Genomic DNA, 21,096 nt, shown 5'->3' with positions numbered 1-21,096 from the left:
TTCTGAACTTGCCTTGGTGGTTTGTTGGCCCTGAGAGGTCTCAGGAAATTTGAAGTGACTCTTGTGACCCAAAGATGGCCTCCAAGTAACTTCGGGCAGCCATGGGCCCTTGCTGGACCCCAGATAACTTAGAATATTTTCCAGGGGCTCAGGCAGGACAGGATGCCCTTTTCAAGCTTCCCCTGTAGAAATGGCAGGTCTGAGCACCTGGAAGGGGACTTGAAAATTTCCAGGCACTCGTTGGGGAAAATGCCATCAGGAGGTACTGTGGTAGAGCAGGAAACCTGTGTGTGTGTGTATATGTTGGAAATAGTCATCCTAGCCGGTAAATCAGACCGTGACTGGATAGAGAAATGTTATTTAATGTCTTATAACAACAACAGCGACAATGATAAATAATACTGTCAGGAAATGGGAGAATAGAGTATAGACTACCCTGAATGAGTGACAGAGCGCCCAAATCAGTACTTATGGGGTGGTTTGAGTCGCAGTCGTACGTAGTTCTGTACCTTGAAACGTGTTCCTTGCAGGTGGAAGACCACGCCAGAAGGGAAAAGCGAACCATCAGAAGTCAGGCAGAGGTGTAATTGGGGGATTCCTGGGGGACACTAGGGGGGTGATAGGCACTCACCCACTGCCCTAAACCCACCTGCTTTCTGGAGAGCAGCCAGCTAGCTGATGGGGCGCAGCTCCCTGCCAGGAAGGCAGGACTCCTGAGCCACTCCCACATTCCTGCAGTGTAGCAGCCCTGCCTATGTGAACATTAAGCCCCCAGCAGCATGTGATCCTCACCACCACACTGCCCTCTGCCCTCTGCTCTTGCTAGGCCCAGGAGGTCCAGACATCTCTGTGTGCAAATCCCCAAGCCCTGGGCCATTGGAGGGCTTTGATCTCAGTGATCCAAAGCCAGCAGGTGAGACATGGGCTGGTCTTTGTCTGTTGGCAAACTCTGGACTTCATGTCTTCCTACGCCATCACTTAACCACCCTCATATATCTGTACCCCATTCACCTTTCATCAGCTCTTCCTAGAGAAATCGTTACTTTCTGTCTCTGAGACCTTTCTAGTAAGTGATTGAGCTCTACTGGATAAAATAACACCACATATTGTATTATGATACCATAAGCTTGAAACTAGTAACGTAACTACTACTAATGGTCATCCCCCAAACTGCATAGAAATCATTCACTAATTCCACATAAACATGCTAAGTGTCTTCTTTGTTTTTTGTTTGTTTGTTTAATTTATTTATTTTATTTGGCTGCGTTGGGTCTTCGTTGCTGTGCGTAGGCTTTCTCTAGTTGCAGTGAGCGGGGGCTACTGTTCAGTGCGGTGCGCAGGCTTCTCTTTGTTGTGGAGCACGGGCTCTAGGCACGTGGGCTTCAGTAGTTGTGGCATGTGGGCTCAGTAGTTGTGGCTTGTGGGCTCTAGAGCACAGGCTCAGTAGTTGTGGCATGCGGGCTTAGTTGCTCCGCGGCACGTGGGATCTTCCTGGACCAGGGCTCAAACCCATGTCCCCTGCATTGGCAGGCGGATTCTTAACAACTGTGCCACCAGGGAAGCCCTAAGTGTCTTCTTTGTACTGTTAGAATACATCAGTGTGAAAAATAGAGTTCCTTGCTTTTTGGAGCTAACACCCAGATCTTTTCTGTAGTCAAACTTTTTCTATAAGTGGTCAGATATTAAATATTTTATGCTTTGCAGGTGTCTTTGTGACAAGGTCTCGGTTTTTCCATAGCTGTACAAAAGCAGCCATCAACCAGACATAAACAAATGAGTGTGGTTGTATTCCAGTGGACAAGGACATGGGAAAAGGATTAGAATTTCATATATAATTTTTACACATGAATGTTCTTCTTTTGGTATTTTTCAAAATCGAAGAACCTGAAGACACCTCTTAACCTAGAACTGTTACGGTGCAGCAAGTAAGATTCGCACATGGTCTGTAGTTCTAGGACCCCTGACTTGCATCATTGTTTGCATATCCAACTCTTTCATCCCGAACAACGTTATTTCAAATATTCTCCACTTCACCCACCTTCTGACCTAACTCACTCAATAGATGTGCTGGACCCCACTTCATAAAGAAATTAAAGTCCATCTCTTTGGAAGTTTTCGTCACCAAATCTTAAAAAAAAAAAAATCCCTTGTGGTACATCTATTCAATGGAATATTTACTCAGCCATAAAAAGAATGAAATAATGTCATTTGCAGCAACATGGATGGACCTAGAGATTGTCATTACTGAGTGAAGTCAGACAGAGAAAGACAAATACCATATGATATTGCTTATGTGTGGAATCTAAAAATGGTACAAATGAATTTATCTACAAAACAGAAATAGAGTCACAGATATAGAAAACAAACTTCTGGTTACCAGCGGGTAAGGGGAGGGAGGGATAAATTGGGAGACTGGGATTGACATATACACACTACTATATATTAAAATAGGTAACTAATAAGGCCCTACTGTATAGCACAGGGAACTCAATACTCTAATGGCTTATATGGAAAAAGAGTCTAAAAAAGAGTGGATGTATGTATCTGTATAACTGATTCACTTTGCTGTACACCTGAAACTAACACAACATTGTAAATCAACTATGCTCCAGTAAAATTTTTTTTAAATAAAAATTATAAATAAGTACAGGTTTTTGGTTTTATGCTAGTAGCACGTTATTGAGGTATAATTTAAATACAGTAAAATACACTAATTGTTGCAAAAAGAACAAAAACAAAAAAACCTTTGTGTTCCTAACTTCCTTTACTCCTTCCATCATGTTATAATAAAAAATATACCCTTACAAGAGTCTTCCTTGACCATTCCAAGCTGAGAAAGTTGCTTTTACTTGCCCAGACTTTTCACCTGGGTATGTCTTGGTTTAACATTCCATCTAAGGACATGTCCATCTCTCACTTGGAATCTCCCTTTCTTCCCCTTCTACTTCCATCCAGAGAAAGCTTCTTTTTTTTTTTAATTAATTAATTTTATTTATGGCTGTGTTGGGTCTTTGTTGCTGCACGTGGGCTTTCTCTAGTTGCAGTGCACGGGCTTCTCATTGCGGTGGCTTCTCTTGTTGTGGAGCACGGGCTCTAGGTGCACAGGCTTCAGTAGTTGTGGCTCGCAGGCTCTAGAGCACAAGCTCAGTAGTTGTGGCGCACAGGCTTGGTTGGTCCGCGGCATGTGGGTTCTTCCCGGACCAGGGCTCGAACCCGTGTCCCCTGCATTGGCAGGTGGATTCTTAACCACTGCACCACCAGGGAAGCCCAGAGAAAGCTGCTTTTAAGGGTTCTTGTAATTAGATTAGATCTAACTGCATAATCTTTCAAGTTCAACCGATAGTGACCTTAATCACATCTGCCAGATCTCTTTTGCCTTGTAACATACCATAATCATGAGAGTAACATGAGGGGTGGTATCCTGGGGGCAGTTTTGGCCTAAAGCAACTTCTTGAAAATATTCAGACTGCTGGTATCCACCCCAGACCAGAGGGGAGTGACTGCTGGGTGATATTTCTCATTTCCACATTTCCCAAGAATTCCTAACCTGTGGGGATTACGGTTGGTGTGAGTCAAGAGCCCCGAAGTCTGGGGCTAGTGTTGGGATCTTCTTGTCTCCCTTCCGATTGTGTTCTGGCTACTTTAATTGTGCCCAAGAGATTGTAGCATGGAATTCTCAGCACATTTTTTGTAAAATGTAAGGCAATTTTTTATTTGCTTTGCTTTCTTTATCTTAACAGTTTGGTGTTACTTTCTGACACAGCTTCTCTAGGTGATACATCTAGTCAGGCAACTTAAGACAGGTTCAAATGGAGAGACCCACCCCCACAGAAGGCAACAGGGGTAACAAAATGGTCTTAGGGATCTGTGGAGATGGGTTCACCTTGAACTCTTGCCCTTCTGCTCACTTATCACCTGCAAACTGCCCTTGTCACCCCATATGTAAATAAGAACAGCCATGACTCATAATCTTCCAGGTTTCAGCACTTTACACTCACGAAACCATTTCCACCCCTTAACCCTGTGAGGACAAGGGCCATCTCCGTTTGTGCATCGCCCAGCATGTGGGGATCCTGGCTGGAATCCACGCAGGCTGAGTCCAGACTCTGGGCCCTTGACTCCTGAGCCATCTGGGTTCAGTATTCTTCTGGCCTTGGGGCCCCCTGCCCTCCAGGATGATGGTGGTCACATGAATGATGAAGATGCCCATGGAGGTTGTGTGGATGCAGTAGGAAGAACAACTGCCGACACTGGTTGAGCACTTGTTATGAGACAGCTCAGGCAGGCATGTTTCAGATGAAATCATTTCCAAGCCTGGGGAAGTGGTGCCTGGTCATGTGAGCTCTTCTGGACGTCCCAGACCCAGCACAATCTGGAGCGACGGAGAGAGAGGGCCTGCGCCTCAGATGTCGTTCCTGAAGGATAACTGTTCCTTGACCCTCTGGTCCCTATACCCCAGAAGAGGTTCAGAATTGCTCACAATTGAGAGATGAACAGGAATAGGGACGAGGAATGGAGAAGGGGCTGCGCTGTGGCATGTAGTCGGCGGGGTGCGGGAGGGTGCGTTGACTCTGTGCAGAGCAGGCACGCTGTGCTTTCTTAGTGTGCTGTGCATTGGGCGTAAAGATGGCCATGAAGCCTTCTCCAAGCCACCCCTTGGTTTCCTCTGTTTAGCAGTCGGAGAATCCCGTAACCAGCGTCCTGGCTGAAGAGAAGTGTGTTTCGCCTCAGTGAATTCTGGGGTACACTGTATGGTGGGAATAGGGGCTGCTTGACTGTCATCAGCTCCAGATCCCCATAAAAGCCTGGAGAGATTAAGGTTTGGAAATGCAAGCTACAAGGTACAGGCTTGGAATTTCCCTGTCTAGGCTTCTAGGAGGACCGGAAGGTGGATGGTATGTTGGGTGAGTGGAGTACATGTCCAGGCTCAGAGGAGAGGAGGCTGTGAGGCCCACAGAAGGAGGTAGGTCTCCTTCCCTCCACCCCAGAGTCCTCCAGTCCCAGTCAGCACGCGGGAGCCCCATGTGTATCCAGGACCTTTTCCTGGTAGTTTTCTTTTCCATCCTCCTACTTGTTCTTGTCCTCAGGGAACATGCCTCACCGTACAGACCTTGGTGTGGCTCCACTCCACCCCATGAGTGCTGATATGGTCACGTGGTCAGCGACTCTTAGAAGTCTTTATCTTTTCTACCATCTCCTTGGGCTTATTATCATCCTCAACCTCATTGTCATTGTTCTTGTTAATCATCAGTATTGAAGTTATTACCGCTGTTATTATTTATCATTCTTGTTATAAAACATTGCATGAAATTCTCTGCCCCCAGAGAGCTTCTGATTTACTAAAGAGGCTGACAGAGGGTCCCCACAGTACCTCCCAGTAACTTCTAGGGAAGAGCATGTGGGAATTGTCAGAGGCTGGAAACAGTCCACGTGAGCAGGGATGGCGGTGGGAGGACATGCTCGTTCTGCCTGAGACCCTGAACATGTCCTAAGTGAGGAACAGCAACTGCTCGTGCCTGGCAAGAAAGGCTGGAGGGGTAGCCCCTGAACCCCAGAGCCTCTGTAATTTTCTGAATCCATGTGGAGGTGTTAATTAGATGTGTGTACATCTACCAAAATGTGGGTTCATACACTGTAACAGTTTAAACTGCACAATTTACATTGTAAACCATGTAAATGTGGGAGGTCTCACGTTTCTTTGTAAAACTTTTTTTTTCTTAAGATCCCACCCAGGTAAGAGATGACTAAATTATGCCACAATATAGACGAACATTCAGTTTCTCTTGCTTCAGGGAGTGTTTTCTTCACAAGCATGGTATTTATGCACAGCACTAGCCTGGATTGTGGAAATCCACATTTAACCTGAAATCCTGTTCATGGCTTAAGGGGCCAGTATTCAGAGACCAAGTTTCAAAACAGGCAGGCTCTGAAGTAACATTTTTGAAGGAAGCTGGATATTATTTTATACTTGATGTTATTTTTATTCCATATTAGAGAAAGAGGCATGTTGGTAGCACTGCAATTTGTAGTGAATGAGGTTCCTGGAAGCACATAAAGTTTAGGAAGGAAAGACTTAAAATCTCTGTCCGTCGTGCTGAACACACAGAGGCCAAAAAATACATTCACATTCTCCATGCCTTAGTCACTGACTGTGCTTCTGAGGCGTTTCACCATTCACCTGCAACGGAGGCTGAAATGACGTCTGTCATGGGTTGAATCTGTGACCCCAAAAAGATAAGCCCAAGTCATAACCCCAGGGATCTGTGCATGTGAACTTATTTGGAAATAGAGTGTCTGCAGATACAGTTAAAGATCTCAAGTTGAACAATGCGGTATCACCTCACACCAGTCAGAATGGCCATCATCAAAAAATCTACAAACAATAGATGCTGGAGAGAGTGTGGAGAAAAGGGAACCCTTTTGTACCGTTAGTGGGAGTGTAAATTGATACAGCCACTATGGAGAACAGTATGGATGTTCCTTAAAAACTAAAAATAGAATTACCATATGACCCAGCAATCCCACTACTGGGCATATACTCAGAGAAAACCATAATTCAAAGAGTCATGTACCAAAATGTTCATTGCAGCTCTGTTTACAATAGCCAGGACATGGAAGCAACCTAAGTGTCCATCGACAGATGAATGGATAAAGAAGATGTGGCACATATATACAATGGAATATTACTCAGCCATAAAAAGAAATGAAATTGAGTTATTTGTAGTGAGGTGGATGGACCTAGAGTCTGTCCTACGGAGTGAAGTAAGTCAGAAAGAGAAAAAAAAAATACTGTATGCTAACACATATATATGGAATCTAAAAAAAAAAAAAAAAAAAAAAGATTATGAAGAACCTAGGGGCAGGACAGGAATAAAGACGCAGATGCAGAGAATGGACTTGAGGACACGGGGAGGGGGAAGGGTAAGCTGGGACGAAGTGAGAGAGTGGCATGGACATATATACACTACCAAATGTAAAATAGATGGCTAGTGGGAAGCAGCCGCATAGCACAGGGAGATCAGCCTGGTGCTTTGTGACCACCTAGAGGGGTAGGATAGGGAGGGTGGGAGGGAGACACAAGAGGGAGGGGATATGGAGATATATGTATACGTATAGCTGATTCACTTTGTTATACAGCAGAAACTAACACAACCTTGTAAAGCAATTATACTCCAATAAAGATTTTAAAAAAAGATCTCAAGTTGTTTCCTTAATTTATTGTGGACCCTAAGTCCAGTGAGTGGTATCTTTGTCAGAGATGAGAGGGAGTGTGAGCCGCAGGGAGAGAGGCCATGTGGTGACGGAGACTGAGATGAGCCAGCAGAGGCCAGGAGCTGCCAGAAGCTGGAGGGCGGGGGGCTGGGGGGGCTCCCCAGAGTCTGTGGAGGGGATGTGGCCCTGCCAGCACATTTTTGGGGGCTTTGAGAGAATAAATTACTCTTGTTTTAAGCTCCCAAGTTTGTGGTAATTTGTTATGGGAACCCTAGGAAACTAATATAGTGTCCTTTGTGACATCTTCCATTTTTTCAAAATGCTTTCTCAAAATGACATCACTTTTATTGTTTATTTGATACTCTCAGATAAGATGCAAGTAATGCGTACAAGTATGAACCATAAGAAAAAAGCCACTGTACATCCAACAAATACGGTCCCCATGTGGAAGTTTACTATCTGACCCTTGGCTCCCATCCCACATGCACACTAACGCACACGTCCAGGCCTGTGTGTTTAGGAGGGTTTTTTTGGGAAGATGCTGCCTTTCAGTGACAGCGGGCTTATCTTTATAAAGTCAGTTTCCACAAACACTGGGGAACAGGCTCAGAATTTGTGTTTTTTAGTGTCATTGTCTTGGAATTATTCATATAATTGAAAGTAATTCCCATATCTGCTTTGTCCATAATTATTTGCCCCTTTTTTCGTCTGTGTTTTGTTTGTTTCTAGTATTACTCTTTTACATGATGTGCCCCATGTGAATTCAGGTTATAAATCTTTTCAAGAACAGCTTCTGTGACATCCTCTTTTTTGTTCTATATATATCGCTTGTATGCTTGTAATTTTTACTGTTCCTTTTTGCTCTTTTGGATGTTTGTCGCTGTTTTTCCAATACCCCATTGTTTTAAATACTCAGTTTTCCCAAGCCAACATGTTCTAACATGTAAGTGTATCTGTTAGGAAATGTTGAAAACTGGTGACATTGTCATTTTGTGCTGTAAATGTTTCTGAATTCCTCTGTACCCCACTATATATAAAAAAAATTAATTGAGTTTTCAGGAAGTTCTTATATAACTTCTATTTTAATGAACTGAAGCAAGTAAACATAGCATATAGCATTTAGTTAGTTTTCCCTGTATTTATATCTTTATGGATTTGGACATTTGCTGTTTATAATTTAGTTTCAGTTTCATACGAGCTTTCTATTTATTGCGTGGAAAGATCATTGTTTTAGGGAAAGAGGATACATAACTTTTTTTTTTTTTTTTTTTTTTTTTTTTTGCGGTACGCGAGCCTCTCACTGTTGCGGCCTCTCCCATTGCAGAGCACAGGCTCCGGACGCGCAGGCCCAGTGGCCATGGCTCACGGGCCCAGCCGCTCTGTGGCATGTGGGATCTTCCCGGACCAGGGCATGAACCCGTGTCCCCTGCATCGGCAGGCGGACTCTCAACCACTGCGCCACCAGGGAAGCCCGAGGATACATAACTTTTAAAGATAGAGGTGGCAACCAGGAGAACTCTGTAAGATATTAATACTATGCAGCCAAAATACAGGGAAAAAAACTATTCCTAGAGCATTTACGTGTCTCCATAAAAAGCTCCACCATTAAGGCAAAGTGCCTTCTACCCCCATTTTCAAATAAAACTTTCCCTGCTGTCTCTATAACCCCAAAAGTTTATGAATCTTCACATATAGAACGCCAACACACATTCCCCACATCTCTGAATTTTACAGAACATAAGCTCAAATACAAAATCCCATATCTGACCAAGGCAAGGTGATATGCAAAAAATACCTCTGTTCTCATACTTAGCTCTCATACACTAGCAGGTAGTTTTCCTCCTCTGGAGATTCTTCTCATCCCACCTCTTTATTTTGACTGCTGAATCACAACTGCACTGCAGCGCCCCGGGGTGAATTCTGTTTTCCTGAGGTTGAATTCAGGCTTTGGTCAGTTTTGTTCTTGGAGAAATTTCCCCTGGTCTAAGGTGACTCCTTTGGTTGGTGTTTCTTCCAAATTCTCCTGTGACTCAGGAACTTGGATGTAGGCATCTCCTTCAGGGCTTCCTAAATCTGCTCCCATGGCTGTGTCATCAGCCCAAGGGCTGTTGATTCCCTACCTATTGCCAGACTCCCACTCTTTCTTTCCAGTTCGCTCTTCTGAGTGTTAAAGAGGACATAGGCAGTTTGGCTCAGGAAAGAAGTCATGTCACAGGTGGCGACCTTAGATCATCCATCATCCCACTCTTTTTTTCTCCCAGTTTTTACATATCAGAAGTAATGTCCATTGAGACAACTCAAAGCGGCATAGACCAGCACAGCCTAGAGTAAATAGACAAGTTGTCCTGCGTTCTGCTGAGACAGGAAGATTTGCACGTCAAGACACTCAGGATATGGTTACTCAGCAATTTTGTCACCTGTGAACTGTTTCAGTACAAGGATGAGGACCTTAGAGGGAGTGTGCAAAGTAAACATTGGCAGTAGGCACCTTCTTTAGACAAACACTACAATGACAGGAGTTTTCGTGGTCCAGCTCTTTGGGCTTCATCGACTATCCTGAAGCTTGGCTCTCACTCTCAGCTACCTTGATATCCAGCTTAATGTCCAGGTAAGGGTCAAAGGTGTTTAAAATGCCCTTGCAATGGAGACACTTGATTTAAGGTCTCCAGCACCCTCCAAATATTGGTCATGTTAGGGTGGTGCCCTTGAAGTGACACTGTAACTACTTGTCACCTTGCAAACGTGCCTTCTGCATGGCTTTGACAGTGAACATCAGAAATTCATGGACATCTTCCTGCTTGTGTGTATGGAAGCCAGCAACTCACGGGTGTGATGACTTGATAACATCACAATGATGATGGCTTGCCTAGTACATAGGATGCAGAATCCTTAATGCCAACAAATCTGAGAGTACCCCTGAGTCGGTGTAGAGTTGCCAAGGGATGGCGTATATGTCAGATTTTGCAGTGCTGCATTCATGTAGCAGGCGGTCCCCATATTCCAGAGTCCCATAAAGTCTCTTTTAAGTCAGACAAGTTTCTCTGAAGGAGTGAGCACTGTTGCCACAGAAGCAAAACCATCATGCAGGTTATGGTGTCTGTGGTGATTGTGATGGTTTTTCTGCTAGAGTGAGACCCCAGTGGACTTCAGCACCAGCTGTGGGTGCCTGAGCAGGTTTGCGTTTTGGAAAGATAATGAACTGAGCCTCACCTCCCCAGTGGAGAAAAGTAGCTTCAGTGTCTCAAACTGGCTGTATCATTTTACATTCCCGGCAGGAGTGAGCGAGAGCACCTGTTGTCCCATATCCTTGTTTACATTTGGTGTTGTCAGTGTTCTGTGTTTTAGCCATGCTAACAGGTCTTTTAATTTGCAGTTCCCTTATGACATGTTGGATCTTTGCCATCTGTATGTCTTTAGTCAGGTGTCTGCTCAGATAGTTTGTGCATTTTTAATTGGGTTGAACTTTTAAAATTTCTTTTAAGATTTATTATTATTTATTTTTGGCTGCGTCAGGTCTTAGTTGCGGCATGCGGGATCTTTGTTGAGGTGTGCAGGATCTTTTGTTGCGGCATGCGGGCTCTTCGTTGTGGTGCATGGGCTTCTCTCTAGTTGTGGCGTGCGGGTTTTCTCTTCTCTAGTTGTGGCGTGCAAGCTCCAGGGCGTGTGGGCTGTGTAGTTTACAGCACACAGGCCCGCTAGTTGAGGCACGCAAGCTCAGTAGTTGTGGCCCGAGGGGCTTAGTTGTGGCATGTGGGATCTTAGTTCCCTGACCAGGGATCGAACCTGGGTCCCCTGAATTGTAAGGTGGATTCTTTACCACTGGACTACCAGGGAAGTACCTTAAATTTTAATGAAGTCCAATTTATCAATTTTTTTCTGACATGAATCATGGCTTTGGCACTGCACCTAAAATGTCATCTCCAAACCCAGAGTCATCTAGACTTTCTCTTATGTTTTCTTCTAGGAGTTTTATATTTTACATTTAAGTCTATGATGCAGTTTCAGTTGATTTTTATGAAGGGTGTAATATCTGCATCTAAATTCATTATTTTGCTTGTGGCTGTCCAGTTGTTCCAACACCATTTGTTCAAAAGACTGTTGTTTCCTCATTGAATTGCCTGTGTGCCTTTGTCAGAGATCAGTCCAGTATATTTGTATGACTCTCTTTCTGTGCTTTCTATTCTGTTCTATTAAACTGTTTGTCTATTCTTTTGTTAATACCACAGTGTCTTGATCACTGTAGCTTTATGGTAACTTTAAGTATTAAAGTTGGGTGGTGTCAGTGTTCCAACTTTGTTTTTCTCCTTCAATGTTAGGTTAGTTTTTGGTCTTCTGTCTTTTCATATAAACTTTAAAATCAATTTGTTGATACCCCCAAAATAATTTGCTGGGATTTTGACTGCCATTCTATTGAATGTGCAGGTCAAAATCAGGAAGATCTGATAACGTGACAGAATTGTGTCTTCCTCACCATGTACATGGACTAGCTTTACTTTTATTTACATATTTATTGATTTCACTGAGTTTTGTACTTTTCTTCATATAAGTCTTATATATCTTTTATTAGATTTATGCCTAAGGATTTCATTTTTTGGGTGCTAATATAAATAATTTATTTCAAATTCCAGTTGTTCATTGCTAACATATAAGAAAGTGGATAGCAGGGAAGCCTGTAGTCTGTTGTAAGGTACTTGCAAGTGGCATGGTGTCACTTTAAAGTAGACTTAGATTAGTTGTAAATGCATATTGCAAACTCAAGGACAGTGACAAACATTTTCTAGAAGTATGATTGATTAATTGATACAGTAAGAACAAAGAATGGCATTATATAAATTATATAAAATGCTCAGTTAAAACCAGATAAGGGAGAAAAAATTGGAAGACAAAAAAAAATAATAAAGAACAAGGGCAATGAATAGAAAACAGTTACAAATAGGATAGATACCAATCCAATAGTAACAGTAACCACTTTAAACATCAGACGTTTAAATACATCAATTAAAAGAAAGACTGGGAATTCCCTGGCAGTCCAGTGGTTAGGACTGTGCGCTCTCACTGCCGAGGGCCTGGTGCAATCCCTGGTCAGGGAGCTAAGATCCCACAAGCCTGTGGGGCACAGCCAAAAAAAAAGACTGTCAGAGGGGATTTTTAAAAAAAGAAAAAAAGACTCAACTATACGTTATGTAAAAGAAACCCACATTAAATATAAAGATACAGATATATTAGAAGTAAAAGGATGGAGAAGGTACATTTGTTAAAAATAAGCAAAGAAAGCTGGACTATAGCTATGCAGAGTATAGTTAACACTCATATTCTACATATTTCCGTTAACACAGAAATTTATTTTCTAATTGACCCCAGTCATCTTAATTATATTTAGAGCTATGTAAAAAAACTGGAAAGTGACCAACATAATAACTTTTCAGCTGCAACTTTTAATCTATATATTTATATATTACATTTTAAAATGTAATGTAATAATTTTCACAAAATTCTGCACTCAACATTCCCAAATTGTTCCATGTTCCTACATTTTATTTTATTTTATATTCAATAATAAGTCATTAGGCAGAAGTTTGAATTTATGGATGAATTGTGTTGTAAAACATTTATGATGGAGGTTTTTCCAATTCTGAGACTTCTAACATGAATTTCCGCTGAAGGCTTTTTCACTTTGATTTTAGGATTGGTATCTCCTCAGTATGGGAACTTTAATATTACCTAAGGGGTTGGAAATCACTGAAGGCTTTCCTTAATTCATTACACTGAGTGTTTTATACAGTGTGCAGTCTCACATATTCTATAAGTAAAGGGCTTTTTACATTTCTTTCATTTAATAACTTCTCCAGCATGAGTTATGTGTTATTTCATTTCCAACTTGCTTCTCCTGGTAAAGACTTGTCTACTTTTCTAAAGATTTTCCTGTTTTTATAGTTTTTCCTACCCTGAATTTTCTTGTGCACACTAACGCTGAAGCTTAGATGAAGTCCCTGCTGCAGTGGGAACAGAGAGAGGCTTCCTCCCAAATGGAGGTCACTCGTGTTGTTTAAGGATAAGTTACGGGGGCTTCCCTGGTGGCGCAGTGGTTACGAATCCGCCTGCCAATACATGGATTCGAGCCCTGGTCCCGTAAGATCCCACATGCAGTGGAGCAACTAAGCCCGTGCACTACAACTACTGAGCCCATGTGCCACAACTACTGCAGCCCACGTGCCTAGAGCCCGTGCTCCGCAACAAGAGAAGCCACCGCAGTGAGAAGCCCACGCACCACAACAAAAGAGTAGTCCCCGCTCGCCGCAACTAGAGAAAGCCCACGCAGAGCAACGAAGACCCAACACAGCCAAAAATAAATAAATAAAATTTTTAAAAAAGAAAACTTAGGGGTTACAGAGACGTTGATTTTCACCCTGTGTGCGCTCTCTGGTATGTTAGGTTACAGCTGTGGTGAAGACTCTTCCACACTCATCGTATTTATAATTCGGGCACTCATATATCATCCAGAGTGAGAGCTTTGACAGAGGCGACCCTGGATGCACAGATGGCATCCATATGGTCTTCCTCCAGGGTGAATTCTCTCATGTCATCCAAGGACAGAAAGTTGGAGATGGTGACCTTCATAGACCTCCCAGGAGAAATCCCTTCCCACTGACTTCATACCAGGAAGAGCAACAAATTCCCTGGATAATGGTTAGTTTTACCTCCTGCACGTTGACTAAACCATGGCTGAGGATGCCTCCCTTTTGGCAGATCATTCTAGGAAGGTGGGAACCAAATCTGCAGCAAACTCATTCATCTGTGTCATCGTCTCCATTGAAGCATCATTCCTTTCCTTGGTTAATTAGTGCCCACCTTTTTTTCTTCCTTCATCTTAATTACAATTCAGTCTGCTTTATTCTGTTTTTTGAGTGACTACCCAAGTTCCTTATGGTAGGTAGGTCAAGAAGCAGAGAGAGAGAGTTCTCCCCCCACCCCCAGGCAGACTAAAGACCGAGGATCTGGTGCAGGATGTCCCTTCTTCAATGCCTTGACTGGGATCAACACATATCAAGGTTAGGGCAGTGGACTTGGCCCTCCTGCCCAGGCTCACAGGTCTGCTCCCTCCCCCAGCCCCTGAGGCCTGTGACTACAGCATCCTCGAAGCTTTAAACAGCTTCTCGGTGCTCATGGGAACTCAGGGAAAACAGGATCTGCAGACCAGGAAGCGGGTCCTCACCCAACCCCAGGTCCCCAGCACCTTGACCTTGGACTCCAGCCTCCAACCTTGAGGAACAGATGTCTGGTTTCACGCTCATCTGCAGTACTTCAGCAGCCAAAGGGACTCAGAAGTTGAGCATCTACTCTGCCAGGTGGCTGAGGAGCTTCACAGATACAAATGAAGTGCAAAACCCTGTCTTAGAAAACCTCTGACCCTGGTGGGAACAATACCAGCCAGTAAGTACTGGAGGCTCAATTTACAGGGTAGTTGAGACTCTTCCACTTTTCAGAAAGGAGACACCAGACTCTGGCAGGCCACCACTGGTCCAAGATGACAGAGGCTCCTGGACCTGGAAATCGGCCGGTCTGCACCAAGAGGTGCGGTCGGTGTGAAATTCACACTGGAACCCAGATGTGCTGGGGAGGAAGAAAAGTGTAAAATAACCTCACTAGTAATGTTTAGATTGAGTACATGGTTAAAGAATCATATTTTGGATCCGTTGGGTTAAATAAAATGTTATGAAAATTAATTTCTTTTTACTTTTTCCTGTAGCTACCAGCACACTTAACATTTCACGTGATTCTGTTGGACAGCGTGAGTCCAGAGCCGAGTCAGTTCCTGCTTTGGGAGCAGAGGGTCCTCCGTGTGGGGTGTCCTGCCCGCGAGACCTTGGGCAGCATCTCCAGCGTCGTCCACCAGATGGCAGTAGCTCCCCTCTCTCCAACACGACTTTGCCAGAGTCCCCAAGGGCTTGGAGTAACCCCATCTGTCCATATGCTGCAGGTAAGCTTGCTGCCGCCTCTTCCTGCCCCGAAGGGCGTGGGCCATCCTTGCTCCTGAGGACAGGCTGGCCTGCGTGTCTTGTTTGCGGGCAGGATGTGGGGTGGAGCCCCGTGTGGTGGGAAGGGAGCTTGGGGGGGTGGGTGCCCTCGCTCCTGCTGTGAGTCCGTATGTGACTGGGCACCACAGTCCTTCCTGCAGATGGTGGGGGCAGGCCGTGAGGCAGGGTCCCAGCACCCCACCTCTCTCACGAGTGCCGTGCCTGATGCCCTCCCAGGAGGGAGGAGGGCCTTTCCTCCACAGCACAGATCAGTGTATAATGCACAAATAAGGCAGAGGGTGGAAGTGCCAATGTGAGCAGCTGCTGCCCGGCCAGGCTGGGTGTACCCTCACCTCCTTGTCCGAGGGAGGAAGCCAGCATCGTCCTGCACCTCTGTGTGGGAACTGAGTATGTCTTCCCAAAGGCCCTGAGCGACAGAGGCAGGATCAAACCCAGACCCTCTTTCACCCAAACCTATGTTCCTTCCACAACCCTGACATCCCTTTACTCTGCCCCACGGAGCCCAGGGACTGGATCCTGAAGATGCGGTGGGGGTCCCTTGATCAGACACGTCACCTTGGGCTGTGCCTGGCGTTCCCCAGAGCATGTGTCCAGGGGTTCGTCCTTACACTCCCTCCCCATGGTTGGGCCTGTGTCCAGGGGCTGAGGGCAGGACTCTGCTGGGCAGAGAAGAGGGGGCATGGGGCGGCCGTGGCAGCCCCCAGCTCCTCAGGTCCAGTTAGGTGCATGACCCCGAAGCCCCCCTTGAACTGGTGTAATCCAAACAAGCGAGACAGGTTCTCAGAAAGGATTAGAGGGTTTAGATGTACTCAGTCCCTGGAGGGCGTGGACGTTTGTGTTCAGTTCCCTTGCAGAGCCTGGTGCTTCCTATCTGTTAGCCGGGGTCCCAGAGACAAGGCCACCTGGTTACTAAGGACTGAATTCACTTTTCACGCCGGCTCGAGGTTCCCCAATATGCAAGTAGTTCACAGCCTGCAGACACGACCAGAGGACGGGTTTGAAGAGACACTGTCAGCCCAGACGGGGACGTCAGGCCAGCAAAGGAGGCCAGTGTGCTGCTTGTTTGCACGGAAGATTACATTTTCAAATAACATATCATAACGGATTAAAGCTGAAAAAATCATTTTTTCCAGGCCACTGAGCACTTTATAGGATTATTCAGTCCAAAGGGGCTCCTGGCTGTCATCCTCTCAAGGTCAGGAGAACAAAGTTTCTGCCAGTGGCCTCGGTCCCAATCTGAGCTGAGATGCAGCTGGCCGTGCCAGGGAGCTGGTCCATAGCTGCCTCTTCCCAGAGAGACAGCCAGTCCTCGTCAAAACAAATAGCAGACACCTGAACCAGTGAGCACTTTGTTTTTAATTAACTTGGAGCAACTGGAAGGGGTAACTGAAGGCCCCTTTGGGGGTCTGGTGTTTCTGTAGGAGGAGAGCTTGATTCCTGCAGCTGCTGAGCCTGGTCAACAAACGGAAACCCATCAACGACAAACACGTTCCCGAGTGAGGCTCCCTTGGGGTCCAGCATCCAGGGATCTAGGAGAGACAGGAGTCGGGACCGCTCATGATTCCTGAGGGGACAGCAGGGTCGGGGGCGGAGATGGGAATGAAATGACCCCTGGGAACCTGGGCATCTGCTCCTCAGAGCCATGGGGCCTCATCTCTGGTCTGACTTCGTCCCCCACGGCCCACCCTGCCCCTTCCAGACAGAGGACCCAGCGCTCAGGGAAGGTGCCTGGCCCCAGGTGCAGCTCCAACGGCAGCATCTGCAGGAAGTCCCTGCAAGGGAGCTGACCTTGGCTTAGGGAGGATCTGCACCCTTTTCCTTCCAAGAAAATGGAAAAACGCATTGGGAGGGGAACTAACAAAACTTGCTCTGGGGAGACAGCAGGAGTGGAGTGGAGACCAAGGGGCAGAAATTCCTTCACTGAGCACTCAGTCTGGGCCCAGCACTGCGGCAGGACCCAGAGGTGGAGGGTGAGCAGGGCCAGCAAGACGGGGCTGTTCCCAGGTAACGTGCACCCGCCGGGGAGCAAGAGGCTTCGCTAAAACACAGTCAAGAAAACACAGAGGCTTAGGTCCGTGATCAAATCAGCGGGATAAAGATCACCTGGAAGCCATGTCAGTTCACCAGATCCGAATCACAGCTGCACAGACAGATGTGAAGATTAGCACACAGGACAGTGAGAGTGAGGGTCCTACGAGGGGAATGGAACTCTCCCCTTGCAGCTCAGAGAGAAGCCCACGGGGGCTGGAGCCACGAGATCGAGGGGCCGGCTCGGGACCTGAGTTTGGAGAGAAAAGGCAGGGCTGGATTTGCAGAGCCTCACAGGCTGAGGACAAGTTTGGAGTTTTTTGAGCATGTACGTAACCACATGATTCACCCCCAGAGGACCAGCCTGTCTTCACACGGAGGGTGTCGAGTGGCGGGCAGCTGGGGAGCCCCATCAGGAGGCCCTGGCAGACAGCACAGGTGCCCACTAACCACGGGACATGCTCTGGGACTGGAGATTCGGGAAAGAGAAAAAGGAAGTTGCAGAGGCGAGTGGAGCCAGCTTTGTGGGAGGAGCACGGCGCCTGCCAGCCCTCCCCTCTGTGCGGGGCTCCAGGGGCCAATGTGGGCAGAGGCCTGCAGTGCACGTACCAGGAGCAGGTGGGGCTGTGAGGAGGGTGCGAGGCTCCCTTGGGGTAAACGTGAAGCTCAGAGGGAAGAGGAAGCCCTGGGCAAGAACGTTAGGGCAGCTCTCTGGGGCACCTGCTCCCAGGGCCGTGTGACCCGTGAACCTCAACTCCAGTTTGGTTACGGTACCACCTACTTCTAGGACTGCAGAGGAGAACGAGGAACAGCCGCGGCCTTCGAGGGTGCCACTCATACCAGAAGCAACGGGAAGGCGGCATTTAGCAGAAGTGCACTTTCACAGCTCTTCAGCATTTAAATTTTTAAAATTTAAATAAGAATTTAAAATTTTTAGGGTGTCCAGCATGCTGGTTTGAAACACACACAGTGAAACAGTTACTACAGTCAAGCTAATTAGCACGTCTGGCTCACGTAGTGACCACTGTGTGTGGTCAGAGCACCTGAGGTCTACTCCCTGAGCGAATTTCCAGGACCTGACCCAGCGTTATCACCTGCAGTCACCGTGCTGGACAGTAGTCTCGGGACTGCTCACCCTGCGTCCCTGCAGCTTTGTCTCTGTGACCAGCTCCTGCCCACCTCCCCTACCTCCCGGCCCCTGGTCACCCCCATCTACCCTTTGCTTAAAATTTAAATCAACAAAGCTGACATCACAGCTCCTTGCATAAGAATGGATCAGGGAGATCTCTTTTTGGTGAGAGTTTGGGTACAACTTAAAATGCTCTTAATGCTGCAAAACTGCTCAGGAGGTGCCGTAGAACAAAAACGTCTCCCGGTTCTAATTTCCACCCTCAGTGGCTCCACAAGCCCTGTAGGACCAAATCCATTCAGGTTCTCATCTAAATGAGTATGTGTGGCTTTGTGCATGTTTGTCTTGTTTTTTTTCTTATTGTGAAAATTTGTCAGTAGAGAGAATAAGTTATACAGCTGAGCGATCTGGTTCCATCTTTGCCCTGCCTACCACTCTCCCCCAGGGGTGTTGGGGCAATTCCAGATATGGTACTGTTGCATCCACCCTAAGGATCTCTGAAAGATGGGAGGTAATTGCATTTCTGTCATTAAGCAAAAAGTTGACAATAATTGCTTAGCAAAACAAAACACCCAGCATGGTATCTGTTAATCTGTGGCCTCATTTAGCTGGGAGAATGCAGAGCTGTGGAAGGGTGAGTGTTTTGGGGCCAGCTGGAGGCCTCCGGGCACCAAAGCAGATCCCATCACGGGAACCCCGGTGCCTGGCTGTCTCTCTTGGTGATGTTACCAGCCTTTGAAAATGGTTGCCTAGATTTACTCAGGTATGCTGAGTTGTGAAACAGTGACATTTTAATTCCAAGCTTCTATTTTAAAAAAACAAAAAACACTTTCCCTCATCAACTACTTGTACCTTGAGGTTCAATTTAGATTTTGCGCTTTTTGTTTTAGTTTGTTTTAATGTCTGTTAACTCGTGGATTTAAACATTAGATGTGTTTCAGTGCGGTAATTCTCACATCTTCAGTCGGTGGGGGCCTCTTCAGTGAATCCTTTTGACGTGGACCTGGAGACCTTTGGTGGCTTTCTTGTTTTCCGGTGGACACGATGTTTTAGATGTTGCATTTCCCGACTCAGACATGAAATCTTCCATTTCTCCCAGAAGCCACGGATGGTTTTAGTGAGAAATCTACTCACTGGGGGTGACTACTGATCGGGTTTGGTCACTGTTTTCAGTCCTTTTCTGTACAAAGCTAGTCATTTCATATCCGTAATTCCCATTCGAATTTAGGAATACAGTGTTTTTACTTAACCTCATCCATTGCATGACCGTCTCCTTTCACTCACACTATTTTGATTCTCAGTGATATCAAAGTAATGACTCAATCTGACCTCAATGTAAAAATGTTAATCTCAGAATAACAATGCCCATGCCCGCTCCCGCTTTTAACTTAGTGGTTTCCTCCTGTTATTGTTATAGTTATTGCTATTATGGGTGTGTTTCAGTAGCAGGAAGCCCTGTATTTTCCTAGCTTGCCTTTATTGTTGGCAGGGAATTGACAATGCTCGGGGAGATTTTCCTGTGATTGTTCATGCTGCTTATTTTTAAAAATAAAACAAAACAAAGACTTTTCCTGAATCGCCAGGAGATAGCAATGGGCTGGCATAGCTTTTTAACTTTGAAGCCCTGGTGCTTCCTCTTTTGTTGTTTTCACAAAGCGATGAGCAATTTAGCCTGGGCGGTTCAGAAATCAACCCGCTTGTCTCCCCTCCCCGACCACCTGCGAGGTGTCTTCTCCTCTGCCCCTACTGTGCGTCCTGATCAATTTGGCCAGATTCAGTCCTCAGGAGTTTCTCCTGAGGGAGGGAATCTGGGTGCTGGGGGAGCTCTGTTAGTTTTGAGTTGATAGGGTTCAGACTGTTCCAGAACTGTGGGATCCGTGGGTATTGGGTTCTTAGTTTTGCTTTCGGATCTAGTATGTCTGTTTCTGGGAGAATTTTGGGAAAATACAAAAACACTAAATTGCCACCATCTTCCCAGACTCCTTAAATGGGCTTTCAACTTTCTAATGAGACTTAGAACAGGGTCAGTTGTAGAAAAGAATACAGTACATCACTGTTATTGTGGACAATATAATCATTCACTAAAATTCAAAGTCAGTGTGCTTCCTGGTACCCAGGATTCTCTAGAAGGCTGTCTCCAAAGGTTCTGGTCTGTACTCTTCTCTTGAGGTTACGAAATAATTTTCCTGGCCACCAAGCAAATCTGACCGATATTGCCCTGCCCTCTCACAGAGTAGTATATGCAGTTCTGATCACCACACACCATAAAGTCAGTAAGAAAACTGGAGAGTGAAAACAAGGAAATGGTGATGAATTAGGGTTCCCATTGCTGCTGTAGAACATTTCCAAAAATTCACTGGCTTAGAACAGCACATATTTATGATCTTACAGTTGTAGAGACAGAAGCCTGAAGTGAATGCACAGGCAGTTCCTTCTGGAGGCTTCTGGGGGAACCTCTTCCCTGTCTTCTTGCAGCTCCTCGAGGCTCCTGCCCCCTCCTCCACCTTCAAGGCCTCCGGGCAACTTCTTCTCACATCTTCTTCCTCTGACTCTGACCCTCCTGCCTTCTCCTCAGCCACCAGCAGGGAGTTTATGGGTGAAATTCAGACCCGAAGAAAGGGCCTGGGCAGAGGAAGGAGGTGTGGAGCTTCTGGCCACGGTGGGGGCTCTGGTGCAGGAGGAGGGTGGGGA

At 45.8% G+C, this 21,096-nt stretch overlaps 1 long non-coding RNA gene across 1 annotated transcript in view; it reads left to right on the top strand.

The window, feature by feature from the left end:
* LOC109547641 (uncharacterized) overlaps positions 1-21,096 on the top strand; it is a 66,456-nt gene that overhangs the window by 2,851 nt on the left and 42,509 nt on the right. Inside the window, exon 3 of the long non-coding RNA XR_012328970.1 lies at positions 14,960-15,190. This is a non-coding gene — a long non-coding RNA (uncharacterized lncRNA). The remainder of the gene's footprint in view (positions 1-14,959; positions 15,191-21,096) is intronic.

This window comes from Tursiops truncatus, chromosome 21, assembly GCF_011762595.2.
Source record: "Tursiops truncatus isolate mTurTru1 chromosome 21, mTurTru1.mat.Y, whole genome shotgun sequence".
Taxonomy (NCBI): domain Eukaryota; kingdom Metazoa; phylum Chordata; class Mammalia; order Artiodactyla; family Delphinidae; genus Tursiops; species Tursiops truncatus.
The sequence above is the reverse complement of the archived record's forward strand: the minus strand, read 5'-3'. Positions and strand labels throughout refer to the sequence as shown.